This window comes from Herpailurus yagouaroundi, unplaced genomic scaffold, assembly GCF_014898765.1.
Source record: "Herpailurus yagouaroundi ecotype Mexico unplaced genomic scaffold, PumYag 165, whole genome shotgun sequence".
NCBI classification, from domain to species: Eukaryota; Metazoa; Chordata; class Mammalia; order Carnivora; family Felidae; genus Herpailurus; species Herpailurus yagouaroundi.
The window spans coordinates 23082781-23099568 of NW_024412406.1; the positions used below are offsets into that span (position 1 = coordinate 23082781).

General features: G+C 41.9%; 1 protein-coding gene across 1 annotated transcript in view; it reads left to right on the forward strand.

The window, feature by feature from the left end:
- The window catches only part of CA8 (carbonic anhydrase 8), a 90807-nt gene that overhangs the window by 18056 nt on the left and 55963 nt on the right, over positions 1-16788 (forward strand). The window lies entirely within an intron of this gene.

A 16788-nucleotide genomic window follows, 5' to 3' on the forward strand; every position in this document is an offset into this window, starting at 1 on the left:
TCCCGGGTCTTCTGTGTATCCTGTACTTTTCTTTTCTTTTCAGGCAAATTCTAGTGTCTACCATTTAAGTTTTCTTTTAGTAAAAATGATCAGGCCTTTTGCTTTTCCTAAGCTATTTGCATGTTCGTATATTTGCCTGACTGAAAGGCCTTTGTCAGTTTTCCGGGCTCTGGGGAGCACCAGGAAGAGTTTTCATGGTCAACAGCGAAAGGTGGGGGGATCTGTTCAAGTTACTTTATTCCCACGGATGTCTCAAATAGAGCTTCGTGTTTGTGACTCGCTTCCGAAATAGAGACTTCCCTTGACTTCAGTGAGAAAAATATGATGAGATTAGATCTATAAGATATATAGTTAAATAATTTATTTTTAAAAGGAACTTCAGAGATCACCCAGCACAAACTCCTGTTTAACATAGGAGAAATCTGAAGCTCCTAAAGATTAAGGGTCACAGGGCAACTTGGTGGAAGCCATAATGTATGGCCCGGGTGGAAGAGGGGGTATTTTAGTTAATTAAATATTCCACTTAAAAAAGAGTCATCCTCTGCTGCTGATCTTTTCTCTAATGGGTTAGATCGACAAGACAACACAACAATCTTTGTCTCCCTGCCTCCCCCCTCCCCCAACATGCCTGAGAGGGTCTTGTATGTGTGCATGCACCCCCATTCAGAGATGGGAGTGTTGTCGCCTTGCATAGGACTGTGCTGAAGCTGTGGCATGGTCCCCTGGCCTTACTGGCTGTGAAGACAAAATTCAGAGTGGCTTTGTGAAGGTATAGCAGTGTGGGGTCATGAAGGTTGGGACCCTTGCTGCCCCCGAGAACCGGCGTGGATGTAATGGATGAGGTAGTCCCTCCGCTTTGCTGGGGTGCTCACCGAGGTCTGGAGAAGAAGGGGACTAGCTCAGGCAATGGCAGGGGTCACAAGACCTATTATCTGACTTCTCCAAGGAGTGCTTCCCCCCCCCCCCCCAGCCGCCCACTTTCCAAAGACCATTATTCCTAGAAAAATCAACTCCAGTTTGAGATTGTATTTGTAATGGTAGTTAATACTTTGGATTGAGGTTGCTTTAGAAGAAAAAAGGGAAAGAGGAGGTAAGACTGATACTAAAGGCAATGACTCAAAGTTTGAATGTTCAGCTTCTTTGGGAAATTGTATTATTTTGATCAGAAAAAAGGAACAAATTGTGCATATGATTGTTATGATTATAATTTGGCATCCTGGAATATTCCACAGGGCTAGCAGATTGAGCCTCACGGAAAAACAGATGAAGGAATTAGAACCTTGTGCTGTGGCCTCTCTGTGGTCATAATTGCGGAAACTCCCTCTCATATCTGGGTAAAAAAAAAAAGATAAATAAAAACAAATTTTATGTTTCCTGAATTCTGGTGAACACTTGCATTTTTACTACATAAAAATCACAGTTCCTGCTTTGATTTAGCGTGTTTATTTTCTCATTTATGAAAATGTATTTAGAGTAGAAACTTCACAGTTTACTGAATAGAAAATAAATTACAGTGTTGAGCAAACAGAAATGTTCTTTTCGCTGTACCACATGATGTGGCAATCTTCCATTCCCACTTAGAAATAGAAGTGCACGAGGCCAGTTTGACCTTTGAGTCGTCTTTGAAGCTACCTTTCATTTTATATTTGCAACTGTTTCTCTTAGTAGATTATTCTTTATTGTTGTTTGAAGATGTATAAAATGTTTTCGGCAAACTAAATTTGGAAGAATCATTTATGTGTATATTTTTACAAGTAAGGCAAATTTGTGCAAAATGGAAAATTGTTTCTGTAAATGTATATGGTGTATAATTAATTTACAGGTGTAATAGGTATAAATAATTTATAGACTTGCAAGAAGAAAATATTTTAAATTGGGTTCTAACAGGTATAGATTCTACAGTAAAATAGATCTCTTAATGCGTCTTCAGGTAAGAAATAGACTCTGATTTAAATATATAGTCCATAACCAAGCAGCCACCTTTAACTCCTTTCCATCTATTCATCAGTTTATTCATCTGTTGTTTTTCCATCCATCCATGCATCCATGCATCCATGCATCCAATCAAGTGTTTCTTGGGAATCTACTGCTCAGGCTCTGGGCTAAGTGATAGGGATACAACGATGAGTGTCAAAGACAGCCAGTGGAGTTTATTGCACTGGGGGGAGTGCAAATGCATTTGTATGCAATTTATCTCCTCCCCCCTTTCCCCCTAAATTGATGAGCTTTCAAATCAGTGTTAAAGGGCCTTATCCCCTCTACCCTGTCTAAGCAGTATGCAAACTCAGGCTATTAGAAGCTAATTACAGGAAGGTTTTGAAGATACTTACTAGAAAGCAAATATATTATTTGAAAGGTAAATGATTGTCAACCAAACAAAACATTTATTGACTAGTATGTGAAAGGCACTGTGTCAGGTGTAACTCTGCCACAGGGTTAATTTAACTGCGATAACCTAACAAAATTAGAATCAGCAAGACACAGGATAGGAAAGTTTTGATGGTGGGGGGGGCAAGTTAGGAAAGGTCTAGATTCTGAAAAGCTGCTGGAGCCCCCGGGCCAGTGCTGCTGCCCCATTACCTACCTATAGATTACCGGTGGGATGGGGTGGAGAGGGGTCAGTGTGCTGGGGTTGGTGAGAGTTTAGGCCGGTACATCAGAAAATCCAAGATTCAGATCCAAGCTCTGTGACCTTGGGGAGGGTAGTAAACCTCTTCAGATGTTCCTGTCTACGAAGAGGGTTCAAAAGTAGCTCCAAAGTTGGCAAGGAGTAAACCTTTTAGTATATTAGGAAGGTGTCATTATTCCATTATTATTGTTATTATTATTATTATTATTATTATTATTAATTATTCCTACCATGAGGAAGAGATGGGAGGACATCAAGGGGCAATTGTGATTGTGATGGTAAAAATCTAGTTAAGGGACACCTGGGTGGTTCATTTGGTTAAGCGTTGGACTCTTGAATTCGGCTTGGGTAGTAACCTCATGGTTTGTGAGTTTGAGCCCTAGACAGGGCTCTGTCTGCTGACGGCACAGAGCCTGCCTGGGATTCTCTCTCCCCACCCCTCTCTCTGCTCCTCACCCACTCTCTCTTTTTTTTCTCTATCTCAAAATAAGTAAATAAACTTTAAAAAATTATTTTAAAAAATCTAGTGAAAAGTTCCTAAGGGGAAAACTAAAGGCTTTTTTTTTGTTGTTATTACATGGAATATGAATGGAGAAAAAAAGTCTTTTGTTTTCTTTGAAACCCCTGTTCCAGCCTTTACTTGAATATATTGTCCTCTACAAGTCTAGTCAATATGTTCCCTGAGACATGTTTTTATGATTATGGTGCATGCACGTGCAGTAGAATTTATATCACCAGTCTATTTTGTAGTGAAAATCAAATATTTCCTGTGTCAGGTGAGTATTGGCATGATAAAACTTCTAATCGAATGGGAGACTATTGAAAGATTTTTAATTCCAGAAGATCTTAATTAGTATAGAAACTACATAAGGTGTGGGGTTTTTTGCTTGTTTGTTTGTTTTTGGTATTTAAGAATGACAGCTTAAAGTGGCACAGTGGTATTGGTAAGATAATCGTGCTTGTGCCCTGGCCACAGCTTTGCTGTGCTTGAAAACATGTCTCCTTTTAGCTTCTTCGTGTTACGCACAACAGGAACTCACTATGGAATCCTAGAATGTTGGGCCATGGACCCTGTGGGAAATTGGAACTTTTGGTGCCGTGGTTTCCCAGAAGGAAGCCTGCTCTGGTGATCGGTACTCTCCATCAGAGAAAGCCCCACTCGGATTCCAGCTCACCATGGTATTTGCTATAGGACTTCTTTGTAGCCATTCAAGTTCAATTCCTTTGCTGGGACATAAAGATAATACAGTTGTACTTAACCCTTATGGAACTCAGGGAGAGGCTGTAAAAATTAATGGTGTCATATTGGAGGCACCACGCACTGAGTATCTCATATGGTGGTTTAAACACAATCTGGTGTTCGCTTAAAGTACTTTGTAAAAGCATTTTAAGGGCGTAATTAGCTGCAGTGTATGTAAATGTAATTTATGATAGTATAGTTGTCTCGGGTTTTTTGTTTTTTGTTTTTTAGAAGCCTTGAGTAGAAAAAAAGAAATCCAGATTTTAAACTGTTAAATATACACATTAAGTATAGAAGGAAGACATTTATGCTTGTAGGACCCGACAGATGAAAGATGGACCTTTTTTCATCAATTAATGTGTTCACTTGGGGCCCTGAGGCAAGCATGTTCTCTAAACCCAGTTAACGAGTCACTTAGAGCTCTGGTTGATAGAGCGTATTCAGTGGAACCAATTTATTTGGCTTCAGAGTTAATGTATTTCTCGTGAACGTTCCTGATGAGTTCTCTAAATTGATGAGTTCTCTGAGGAGATCTACAAAGGGATCCCTTTCTCTATCCTGGGTTTTGAACAAGTAAGAAATAGGGCATTATTAGAGTCATCAAATGGAGACCAAAACATTACCTCTGTTGTGAACAGAACTATACTGGAGACGTAGCGTAGAAGGAAAAGGCTCTGCCCACCTAGTTACAGGCAAGGGGCGGGTGGCAGGGTGCATTAGCCTGCTCTCTAAGGGTAGCTCTCATTTCAAAAGAGGAAAAGAAAAAAGAGGAAGGGGTTAGTTGAAAGAGCGGATAGGAAGGCCAGCCTTGTTGAGGCAAAATCCCTCCTTCTAGGAATGGGCAACAGGGAAGAGGCATTTCCTGTTGATAAGACAGACTCTTTTTTTTTTTTTAATTTTTTTTTTTAACGTTTATTTATTTATTTTTGAGACAGAGACAGAGCATGAACGGGGGAGGGACAGACAGAGGGAGACACAGAATCCGAAACAGGCTGCAGGCTCTGAGCTGTCAGCACAGAGCCCGACGCGGGGCTCGAACTCACAGGCTGTGAGATCATGACCTGAGCCAAAGTCGGCCGCTTAACCGACTGAGCCACCCAGGCGCCCCTAAGACAGACTCTTAAAAATTCTCCCACTTATCCTTCAGCATTTGATGGCACTGGAGCAAGAGACCCAACTCCGTTTGGGAATCAGCGGCGAGAGTGCGGTTTCCTTTTCTTGTGGTTTGTTCATTTTAATCATCTGGGACCAACTCCCTTTTTGGTAGCTGCTCCTTTATACCTAAGATACTCGCACAGTCTCCTCCTTTCTAGAAGGAGCTGGGAGATGGAGTCAGTGAGGATTTTGATGAATGTGCAGGATTTATTTTTTTTCTTTCTAACCTACGTGGGGGGGTTTCTGCCCAATGTAGCATCTCAGCTTGGGCCAGTTGTTTAAACCAAAGATATAAATATACTTATAAAAAGAGCTGTTTTACTTCCCCCAAGTTGCGACCTAAGTCCAAGGCTTAAGTCATTAATCCTATTCCGAATTTGGGTTGCACGGCGCTGGAACTATTCTGCAGTAATTTTTAAGAACAAATGTCACTTATCCACCTTGTCATGGAGAACAAATAATCACAGATTTTTATCAGTGGGCATTGTTTCTAATTGGCTTATCGGCCATGACGTGCTTTAACTCTGCTCCCAATCTTGCTGTTTTCTGGCCAACCTCGAGCTTGCCTGTGTCGGTCAAGGACTTGGGTCTGGTGAAATAAAGGCTGTGCCATTAGTAATGTCTGTTACTGTTTCCTCAGCTGAGCTCCAGTGGGTTGCCTCCTTTGAGGCTTTCTCTCTGAGGCACTGTTTTCCCCATGGGCAAGTGAGAAGAAAGGTACTACTGGGTTTTGAGTCTCGTAGGAAGGCAGGATGGCGGACTGGTACCTCCCATTCGGTTCACAAACACCTGTCAAGTACCAAACCCTGTGAGATACACAGCATGTAAGACGACAATACTTGTGTGCGGGGATTCTGTAGTCTGGTGGGAAGAGGTTGGATTAAGATAAAAACACGTGAAGAGATAACAGCAGAAAGGTTAAATGAAAAGTGATTCGAAACGCATTTAGGGAGCAGCTGCTGTGTGTTTGCTGCTGGGTGTGGTGCCGACCTTTAACAATAAATGAAAAATAATCCAGGTCTAGAAGAGGTTCATGTTCCCAGCAGAGTGACAGGCCTATGAAAAATGATGACCTCTAAAAGGGAACCGACACCACGGAATAGTGGCTTTCTGCTGGACTCAGGGAGGGCTGTGGAAAAGAACAGTTATTGGAGCTGGGCCCTGACGATTGGGTAGGAGTTTGCAGGATAAAAACGATACGAGAAAAGGAGAGGCAGATGCAGGAATGTCGTAAAGGACAGGTGCACTGGGGCTTGGCGAGTGATCAGAAAAGGCCAGTGTGATGCTGAGAAGTGGACCTTCTGTAGCTGAAATAGTCATGGGACAACGAATCGGAAAATCAGGGAGTCAGAAAGCGAGGTACCATGGTGGACAGAGGCTGATACATCTGAATTAATACAGGTGTCACTTGACTCATTTCAATCCATATTGTTTTTAATCCCAGAATACTCGCAAATTAGGTAAAAAAAAACAACAGGAGTTGGGGTAGCAGTTCCTTGAAAGGTTGTAAAGATGCTCTCAGCTGTAGAGAAGGTGAAGAGAGAAAAGCACTTGAAGTCCTACTAAGCCTCACACAATGGGAGTCTTAATGAAAGCAGGGCTGATCTTTCTCCACACACCAGAAAAGTGAGTTAAAACTGAGGATTACCAGAGTTTAGTTTGTGTTTCCTGTTAGTTGGAGTTGATTTGTTTTCGCAGGGAAAGAATTTTCAGCTTTGGGATTTTCGTCCCCTCCTTTTAGCTTGATGGTCTGGCTGTATTGATCCTCACAGGGTCACATGTATTTCTGCCCGGGTTTCCTAGGCAGCATCCAGGAGAGCCTCTCCTTTTTGGTGGTGTTTTGGAAGAGACGTTTCTCTTGATATCTGTGCTCCTTGGAATCGCTAGGCTTGCTCTTGGCAGTGGCTGTTCCTGGAGTCTCTCCTCCTTTCCTCTGGCCAGGTTATTTTTTAACATGGATGTCCGTGCGCTGTCAGTGCACCTGATGGCCCTTAGAACTCGCTGGATTTTAAAAACTAAAGAATGTGGCAGAAATAGGATATTGACGAGGAACACCATAAGTGAAGATGCATCAAATTACACGGATATTTATATTTCTATATATCTAAATTTTATTAGAGATTTTATTGTGAATTTGTCATGAAAACCATATTTGTGCAGACAACACAGCATTTTGTTTTAGGTTATTAGGACTTGTGTTACGGGGGTTACTGCTCTGCTGAGCCAAAAGGCTCTGGAGAACTAGGTTCCAGTCAAGTTTGAACCATCTTTATAGGAAGAATTATCCTTTGTTATTTGAGTCTAATATCAGAAACATCTCGGTTGCATCCCTTACTGAATAAATATTGAATCCTGTGGGGACAAAGATTTGAGATAATGGCCGATTGTTTTGCCTCTCTTTCCCAGCCTTTTTCGGTGGGGGGGGGGGAGCGGGGGGCATTGGGGAAGATAGTAGACATAAAATTGGACTGACCAAATACTATAATTTGGGGGTGGATAATAGTAAGCATGTACCTCATGTCACACTTGTCAAGAAAGGAATGGACAGGCACCTGGGTGGCTCAGTCGGTTAAGCTCAGGTCATGATCTCGCTGTTTATGGGTTCAAGGCTTGTGTGGGGCTCTGTGCTGACAGCATGAAGCCTGCTTGGGATTCCTGTTCTCCTTCTCTCTCTTTCTGCCCCTCCCCGGTGTGTGCCTTCTCTCTCTCTCTCTCTCTCTCTCTCTCTCTCTCTCTCTCAAAATAAACACTAAAAAAAAGAAAAGTATGGAGACTTTGAGCGGGAGGCTGGGGAGCACTGTGTATTGTGAAATGGCATGGGGATGCCAGGAGGGAAAGGGAATTGAAGCAAAGATGTCAAGGCCAACTGAAGTCATGCTGAATTTGAGATTGGTTGAGATTGTTACACAGTTGAACTCAAAGATGAATTGGAGGAACTTTCACATTGGGAAGTTTGATTTCTGATGGACTCTCAGTTCCTGGCATAGAGAGGGCTCTAAATAAATATAAATAAGTGAGTGAAAGGATAGACGGTAAAGTTCTAGGCATCGTACCCAGGTTCTGAGGACGTAAATAGGACAGCTGGGACCTTCTCCCACTTGGGGGATTTTGTCCTTGCAATTCCCCTGTCTGGAATATTCTTCCACCAGTAGCCATTAACTTGCTCCTTCAGCATCTTTGGGTCTCTATTCAGATGTCACATAAGCAGAGAGGCCGACTTCAGCTTTCTTTAACCTACTTGGTTTTCTCCATTGCATTTCACGGTAATTTAATAATACATATATATGGTTATTTAAACATAAATTCTGTATATGTGTACCGTACATATGGCTATTTTATAGTAATGTATTGTAGCTGGAGTTTAGGGGATCTAGAAATTAACTAGCTGGAGATAAATCTTGAATGGCAGGGTGGAACAAAGAATGGAAACCCTTAAATGTCAGGTTGATATTGGTATCCTTTTCTTTGGTCAGAAAGGTGATGTATATATGGCATTTCACTAAGGGCGGTGGGGATCACTGTTCTGCATTTCACAGTTACACATTTTTTCATGCATTCACCAAATATTTGTTGAGCACCTACTATATGAGTTGCAGGCAGTCTGAGGTACTAGGGACAACACACCGGTGACAAAATACGCAGAAATCACTTTCCTTCTCAAAACGGTACTTCTAGTGAAATGTAATCATTTTCATAGATCAGTCATGTGATGCTTTGGGGAAGTCATGACGTCACCTAGGATGTCGTCGGCTTTGACAAAAAAAGAAGGGAGTGTGAGAAATGATGTGGGGAGAGAGCATTCAGAGCTTACCAAGAGTTTTGCTAGCTTGTTTGGAGATCAGGTGAAAGGAGCAGTCCGTGATTCCTCTAAGATTTGAGCCTCCATAGCTGGAAAAATGGTGGGCCTCTTAGAGGAATGCCAGAAAGGGGGATGGTTTTGGTGGAAAATCCTGGTGTATACTTTGATATGTTTTGAGTTGGACAGCTGCCTTTCATCCAAGTGGAAATGCCCAGGAAGAGGCTAGAAATGCAGATCGCCAACTCAGAAGGGAGGCCACCGTTCAGCATTTACTAGAGCAGCTGATACTGTTTACTTATGTATCTATTTGAATTAGACTCCAGCTAAATGAGTTCATATAAAAGAGCACACTGTATCTTTTCTTCATGCAATGTCATGAGAAAACAGTTACAACTTTCATTTGGTATCCTGTCACTACTGCTTATTGGTATCATAGGAATATGTAATGTTCCTGAGTAAGCTTAATCATGCAGTATTTTACCAAGGGGAAATTATATTCTTAATCCTAGGTAATGGCCACCCGTTTACATACTATGATTGTAGCGATTGTGGTAGCATATGTTCTCTTTATCCACACCAATAATTAATCTATCCTTGAAACTTACTAAGCTACTTACTTCAACAATAAACTAATAATAAAATCCACTGCTTATTATTAAGAAATATTAATGTGAGTATAAGATTTAGGACTAGATTTACACTCCTAAAATTGCTTTAGCTGATGATACATTTTCTGCTTGCTGATAACTGGTTTCCGTGCCTCATGTCTTTATATTTCAGGGTATTAAAAATGATGATATAGAAAATGCGTCTTAGAATATTTTCTGAAAAGCCCTAGATCAGAGCACAAAGCTTAATATACTTTTGTCTGTTCTTAGAAATAATTTTACTTTTCAAGAAATGCTACATTTTTTCTACCAGAACCCCAAATTTGACTTGAAATGAAATTTTTCTTTTATGTATTAAGTTATTTGGCTGTGTGTACATCTAAAAGATTTGATGTCAGAAACCAAGGGAGTGCTTTTGTTCAGCATCCTATATCCCTTTTAGAGGAGCACCTTGCAACTCAGAAAACGTCGGACATTTTTCCTTCCACGTTGTGAAAAGTTCTAAAGGGCAGCTCCTGGGTTGGTTAATTCAGCTGCTAAACCGTGTTTTGAAGGGCCAGCTGCTTTGTTTTCCTGCTAAGTCATTTCAGGACTTTGGCCCTTTCCTGGAAATGTTCATTCAGGGTTGCAGGATGGCCATATCACATCTTAGTGGCACATCCTCACAGACTAATGATGAAAGGTTGTAAGAGGACTCCATTTTCTTACATTAATTTTTGGTAACATGTATTTATTTTTGAGAGACTGAGAGACAGATTACAAGTGGCGGAGGAGCAGAGAGAGGGAGGCACAGAATCCAAAGCAGGTCCCAGGCTCTGAGTGGTCAGCACAGAGCCCCAATGTGGGGCTTGAACTCGTGAACCGAACTGTGAGACCATGACCTGAGCCAAAGTCGGAAGCTTACCCGACTGAGCCACCCAGGCACCCCTGTTTTCTTGCATTAAAAAAATGTTTTATTGACGCAAAACTTAACATGAAATTCACCCATTTAAACCGTACAGGTCAGTGGCTTCAGTATATTTACAGTGTTGTGCAGCCATTACCATGGTCTAGTTTTAGAACAGTTTCATCACCCCATAAAGAAAAAGTTACTCTTCATCCCCTACCCCTATCCCGAGGCAACTAGGAATCTGCTTTCTGGCCCTGTAGACTTTCCTATTCTAGACATTTCGTAGTAACCAGACGATGCTGTTTTCAAGGTTTCTTTATCCATGTTGTAACCTGTATCAGTATTTGATGACTTTGATTGCCAGAAAGCGTTCCATTGTGTGGATATACCTCCTTTTGTTTATCTGTCAGTTGACGGACACTCAGTTTGTTTCCACTTTTTGGCTGTTGTGAGTAATGCAGCTATGAACATTTGCATACAAGGTTTTGTGTGGACATAAGTTTTTCACTTCTCTTGGGTGTGGAATTCGGGGTAATATGGCAGTCCACACCTAATTTCCTAGGCGTGGAATTACTGGGCAATATGGTAGCTCTGTGTTTAACATTTTAGGAATTGCTAATTTGTTTTCCAAAGGGACTGCATCATTTTCCCAATCCTGTCAGCACTGTGTGAGGGCTTCAATTTTTCCACATCCTGGACAACACTGGCTGTTGTCTTTCTTTTTGATGAGAGCCATTCTAGTGGGTTTGAAGGAGTTTCTCCTTGTGGTTTTGGTTTGTATTTCCCGAATGATATATGGAGCGTCTTTTCGTGGGTCTGTTGGCTATCCATATGCATTGTGTTTTCGTTTTGCTGATGGTGTTGCTTGATGTCCAAAACTTTTTGATTTGGATGAAATCTGATATATCAAATTTTTCTCTTACTGGTTCTGCTTTTGGTGCCATCTCTGTTTTTCACAATAAAACATCTTATAGGTAAGTAACGTACGTACAGAAAGGTGCCCAAACCACAAATAGACAGTTCACTGCATTTTCAGAAGGTAAATATACCTATGAAAAACCAGCATGCAGATTAACAAACAGAGCACGACCGGTATTCCAGAAGCTCCCGTCACGGTTCCTCCAAGGTTAGTTAACCGTGATCTTGACTTCCAACATCATAGGTAAGTTTTGCCCATTTAGGGGCTTTGTATAAATCGAATCACATAGTAGTTGTTATCCTGTGTCTTCGTTTTTTAAAATTCTAGGCTGGAGTCTGCTACACTGTAGCGTGTATGTTTCCTTTGTTTACTTTCTTGTGTAGTAGCATATCACTGCGTGAGTTTTCGACGGTGTATTTTTTCCACTGTTGACCGGCATTCGGATTACATTCAGGTCTGGTCTGTTAGACTAGAGCTTCTGTGAGGATTCTGTTTGGCGACCATACACTTAGAAGGGTAGCCTGTGTAGGAAAGGCGTAGTTCAGCTCTCGCAGTTGTTGCCAGTTAATTGGCCACAGGGTTTGCCCTGCTCCATGCTGTTACCAGCCTCAGGAATCTCTTTTTAGCAACCGGATGTTTTCGCAGAGGTCTTCCTCACCCCTACCATCCAGCAGAGCTCCCCTCAGGTGTCATTCGCCAGAATTTCTGTACACGCGGGTTCCTGGGATGGTCATTTCAAGGGAGAAGACAAAGCTGTCACTCTTGGCTTAGTCAGGCTCACTCTGTAGGGCTGAGGAGGTCTCTAGGCTTGTCGTGAACACTTGGTCTGATATGTAGAAATGCAGCTGAGGTTCTGTCTGCATGGAGGAAGGGGGAGGGGAGGCAGCTGTGTCTGCAGAAAGTGGGAACATCCAGTCCCACCAGTTAGACACTACCAGAGGAGTGGCTTTGTGCTCCCCAAGATCTCTCTTCTGGACTTATTTTCAAAATTTAGCAGGAGTCCTCCGTAAGTATTTTTTATAGTGATGGTGTTTTTTGCATTTTAATTTGTATTTTTACAACATTACATTTTCACTAAGCCTGCTATAATAAATCGACCTTTGGACAGTGTCGCCTGCCGTCGCTTTTGTCTTCGTCGTGGTGCCTCATTGAAAATGTGCAGGGGAGCGCTCTCCAGAAAGTGGTTACCATTTTCCCACGGAAACAGTGTTTCATTAAGCTTTGGTTCCGGCTTAAGCCTTAACAGCACATTAATTAAAAATATCAAATACGGTGTTATGTAAAAGCAGAGGTAATACAATAACTGTACATGTCCACAGTGATTTTAGCAGAATTATCTTCTGAGTTACATTACTGTCGAGCAAGGAAGGTCCTTGCTTTCCGGAGGGGCATGTCTCTATGACTTCACATACACTCAAAAATACAGTTTCACTCACTGATATATCTCATTTGTCTAAAACAAATGTGCTACCTGTAATAAAGACTTTTGGAAAACAATAATTGTGTTTCTATCTGAATTTACATAGGTTCTTTTTTGAGAATGGTTGTGGATGGCCAAGATGATAAAGCATCGAGTAGCACAGTGAAAGTACTGTTTCCACAGCCATGGCTGTGCAGACCAGGGGGATAAGTGTTGTAAAGCAGAGTCTAGTCAAGCAGAGAGCCTAGTCAGTTCTGGAGAGATCGGTCCCGTTGGTAGGCAAATTCATGCATAGGTGACGTTCTCATTTCCTAATTGGTGTTTCCATATCTGCCCTCTGAACATTTGCGGAAAGCACGGTGGTCACTGGTGATTATTCATTTTGGATTATGGGTAAAATGTAATCCTCTTGTTTTAGAAATGTTTTCCCCCTAAGTCATAGGAGCTGTGCAAAATCCAAGCGCACTGCCACGTAAATGTAGGTTAAATTTCCTATCAGAATTGTTGTGCTTTTTCTCGTTCACACCCATTCATGCCTTTCCTGTTCCTAGTTGACCTTTTTTTTTACCCGAGTTGTTTTGGTACAAGTTCCATCTCAGTCAAGCGGAGTGATACTTCACCTTGTCATGGCATCGAAAGGAAACCTGGACTCCATGTTCTAGGTCAGGGGTAGGTTAAAACCCAGTTTTCTAGAATGCCTTTTAAAATAATTTGATATGCATTTGGTTCCCAGTAGCATTGCTCCTGTGTTAGCCTGAGAGTCTGAGACAGACTTCAGGGAAACGTGGTCCCCTTTAATTAGCACTAGAAGTGATGTATGTAGTTTACTGCGAGTTTGCTGAAGAAAGGTTCTTTGTGCAACTCTCTTGAGCAACAAGTGAGCTGGATTAGTTTGTTACGGTTTTCCAGTAAATTACAAAACTTCTATCAATAAGGAAATAATTTGCAGGAGGAGCATAGGTGTGGATCTTTGCAGAGCTTTTTGTCTTGAGATTGAGGGCAGTCTTGAGTGTTCGTCTAGTTGTAGAGGCGGGGATGTCCTTGCACTTGTGCGGGAATGTTTGGGCGAAAATCTGTTACATGAATTTCTGAGTGTACGTTTATTTCTTGAGCCTGTCAGAGTTCACTCTTCTCTCAGTATTTCAAAGATGCTGGATGTTTTTATTGTTGGAAAGTTTTGCATCCCTCGCATGATGTCTTATCCATGGAGTTAATGCAAGACTCCTTTTACTGCAATCCTCAGGGAATTGTGGACACAGCGTTCACGCTCATGAAGACCATCCATGTGCCAGACACATGCCATATCTTATTTAATCATTAAAATGTCCCTTAGAGCTAGATGTCATGTGTATTTTTCAGTTGAATAATCAAGTCATGGGGCGTTAAATAAGTTGCCCCAGGTACATCAGTAATGGCTGAGACTCAGACCAAGTACCATTCTTTTCCCTCTACGATATATGCCTTCTCATATTTCTAATAAAATGGTTCTGATTTGTGCTGTAGATAATTGCAGTTCAGAAAGTAAAAGCCTCTGAGTATGCATGCTGTGTTAACAGACAAGTAGCTTTTCAGGTACAGTGAGGATTAAAATGGACTTTAACATTTTCAGATAAATGCATTTTATCGTGCAATTGTAATATTTTGAATATCGTAATTGGCTTTAAAATGTATTTCCTGAAAACTAGGTTAATAGGCAATGTGTTAGGTGTATAAAGTTGGAGAATGAAAACTGACAGAGGTGTTTTGATAGAAGGACATATTCTTGTGCTGTGCTGTGCTGCGTATTGAGGAATTCGGATTGTATCCCGGGGACAGTAAGAAGACTTAGTTGGGCCTTCCTGAGGAGAGTGACGTGACCAGACTTGCACCGCGTGACTGCACGGTGGGAGGTGCATTTGAAATGCCTGCTTCGGAGACATGGAGATAAGTTGAGAGACCTGGCAGTAATTTTGGCCATAGCTGATGCAGATCTAAACTCAGGAACTGCTCGTGGGAATGAGTCAAGTGGACGGATCTGGGAGATTTCAAGGAGGTAGAAGATGGCAGAACATAGCTCTTGGTTGTTTTGCAAAGGAGGAAGAGGATGAAAGAGGTTTCTGGCTTGGGGCCATTGACAGAGCAAGGTGCACAGAGCGGGGGACACAGCTCCGAGGAGTTGGTGGACGGGCTTCAATTGTGAAATGCCGAGTTTAAAATATTTCAGTGGGCAGTTTAGGAAAGGGATCTAGACAGATTTCGGTGAAAGATGGTGGTTTTGGAATCATGGGCATCTAGATGGCAAGGGAAGACCTGGGAGGATATTAGAAGACCCAACGAGAATTTGCTCGGTGGGAAGAGAAGAGGCGAGAGGGTATGTTCCTCAGCTCTCCCGTCCCTGTTCACCCCATGCTTCCCCTCATTGATTAGCCTCATTCTTAGAGGCACTTGAATTTGTGACTCTGATGGAAGGGATCCAGCTTTCTGTAATGGAAAGCCTTATTAGTGATCTTGGACCTTTAGCAAAATAAAATAGGTGAGGTCGGGCAGCATAATGAGCAAAGAACCAGACTGAAGGGAGAGGAGCATACGTTTGTTTTCAGAGACTTTTAGTGCAGTTTTAATACGATACTGTTCTGTTGGCACTTCTGCTTCTCCTCACCCTCCCCGGCTCTAGCCGGCACTTAGGTGATATTTTCCAGGAGCTTTCCAGATAGTATCTCTGGCCCTTGTAACGGCCTGAAATGTTAGATAGTATCAGCTCTCTTTGACAGTGGAGAGTCTTAGAGCTCAGGTAATTTCTCCGGGAGCTGTGCACTCACACCTCGGCCCTGTGAGCTTGGTAGTATCACACAGCCTGCCTAGATTACTAGCCGTTACCTGGTTTGCACACTCTTCATTCATTCTCTTCTCCCTGGTTTTTCTGGTCTCTAGAGAGAGCGCTGTGTGTCGTTCCTCTAGGCACCGTGTGACCGTTCACGCTGTGAAAGCTACGCTCATCGTCTTCCACCTTGCCTCTTTGGAGCACAGAGCTGCCGTCCAGGTGCCGTAGCCACGTCCTCTCTCTGCCACTTGTGAGCTGTCTACTTTGTCTTCTCTGCCTCCATTCCCTTCTTGTTAAGATGGGTGTTGGTGACAGTCACAATAGCATCTGTCGTTAGAAAGGTGATCGCGAGGACCGAGGGAGATGTTTGCGAATGTTCGTGACGGACCGCGCCTGGTGGAGAACGTGACGTCAGTACACATTAAGTAAATACAAATACCCAGAGCATCCTCTAGAATGTATGCTGCACCCTGATGCTTTTCACTTACCTTTTCCTTCTGTTGAAGTAGAAGTTTTGCGTTTGTATTTATTCACACCCTGTACTCCCCAATAAAAAGATTTGAGGTCTTTGTATTTCCAGTGTTGAAGGCAGTGAACGCTAAAACCCAGGTATCATTCGTGCTTAGTAAATTTCAGAACTGTTTTGTCAAATGTGGTTTTATTTGGGAGCAGTGGGGAAAGAATACGGACATTATTTGCTGACGGACCGGATGGAGCAGACAGATGCAGTCTGTAAATGACTTCCGTTCTGTAACCCCAAGACCCTTTGACATCTCTTTGCTTTCTTTATTTCATAGAATAACAAATGAAATAGGGAAACGTTTAGTTAGAGCGATTTAACTGCAGCCACAGCCCGCAATTCAGATTTTCTTTTCTTTAGAAAATAAGATGGGTGATTAAAAAAAAAAAAAAAAAACAAGATTGGATATTTCTCGGAAAACAAGGAAACCAGTGTCGAAAGAATCAGTTTTAATTGCTTCTGATCTTACATTAAATATGAATTAGATCAAAATGATGTTTGTTTTGATTCTGAAGACTGCTCCAACAAGCCTTTTTTCCAATGTTTGTTAATGAACTTCCTGAAGGAATCTCCCAGTTTTCGAGAGAAGTGTCCTAACAGTACTCAGATGCCCTCTTCCTAAGAGGGCAGGGATGTCAAGGCAAACAAAAGAAATTAGCATTCCAAGAGGAGGTCATTCTACTTTGAGAAAAATCTTTTTGTAGATTACACAGAACTCTAGTGCCTTTTGGACTGAGAATTCTGAGCCCCAAGAGCACTGTAAATAGCTTTTGATACTAATAAATCAGTAGATGAAGTTGCTCTGAAAT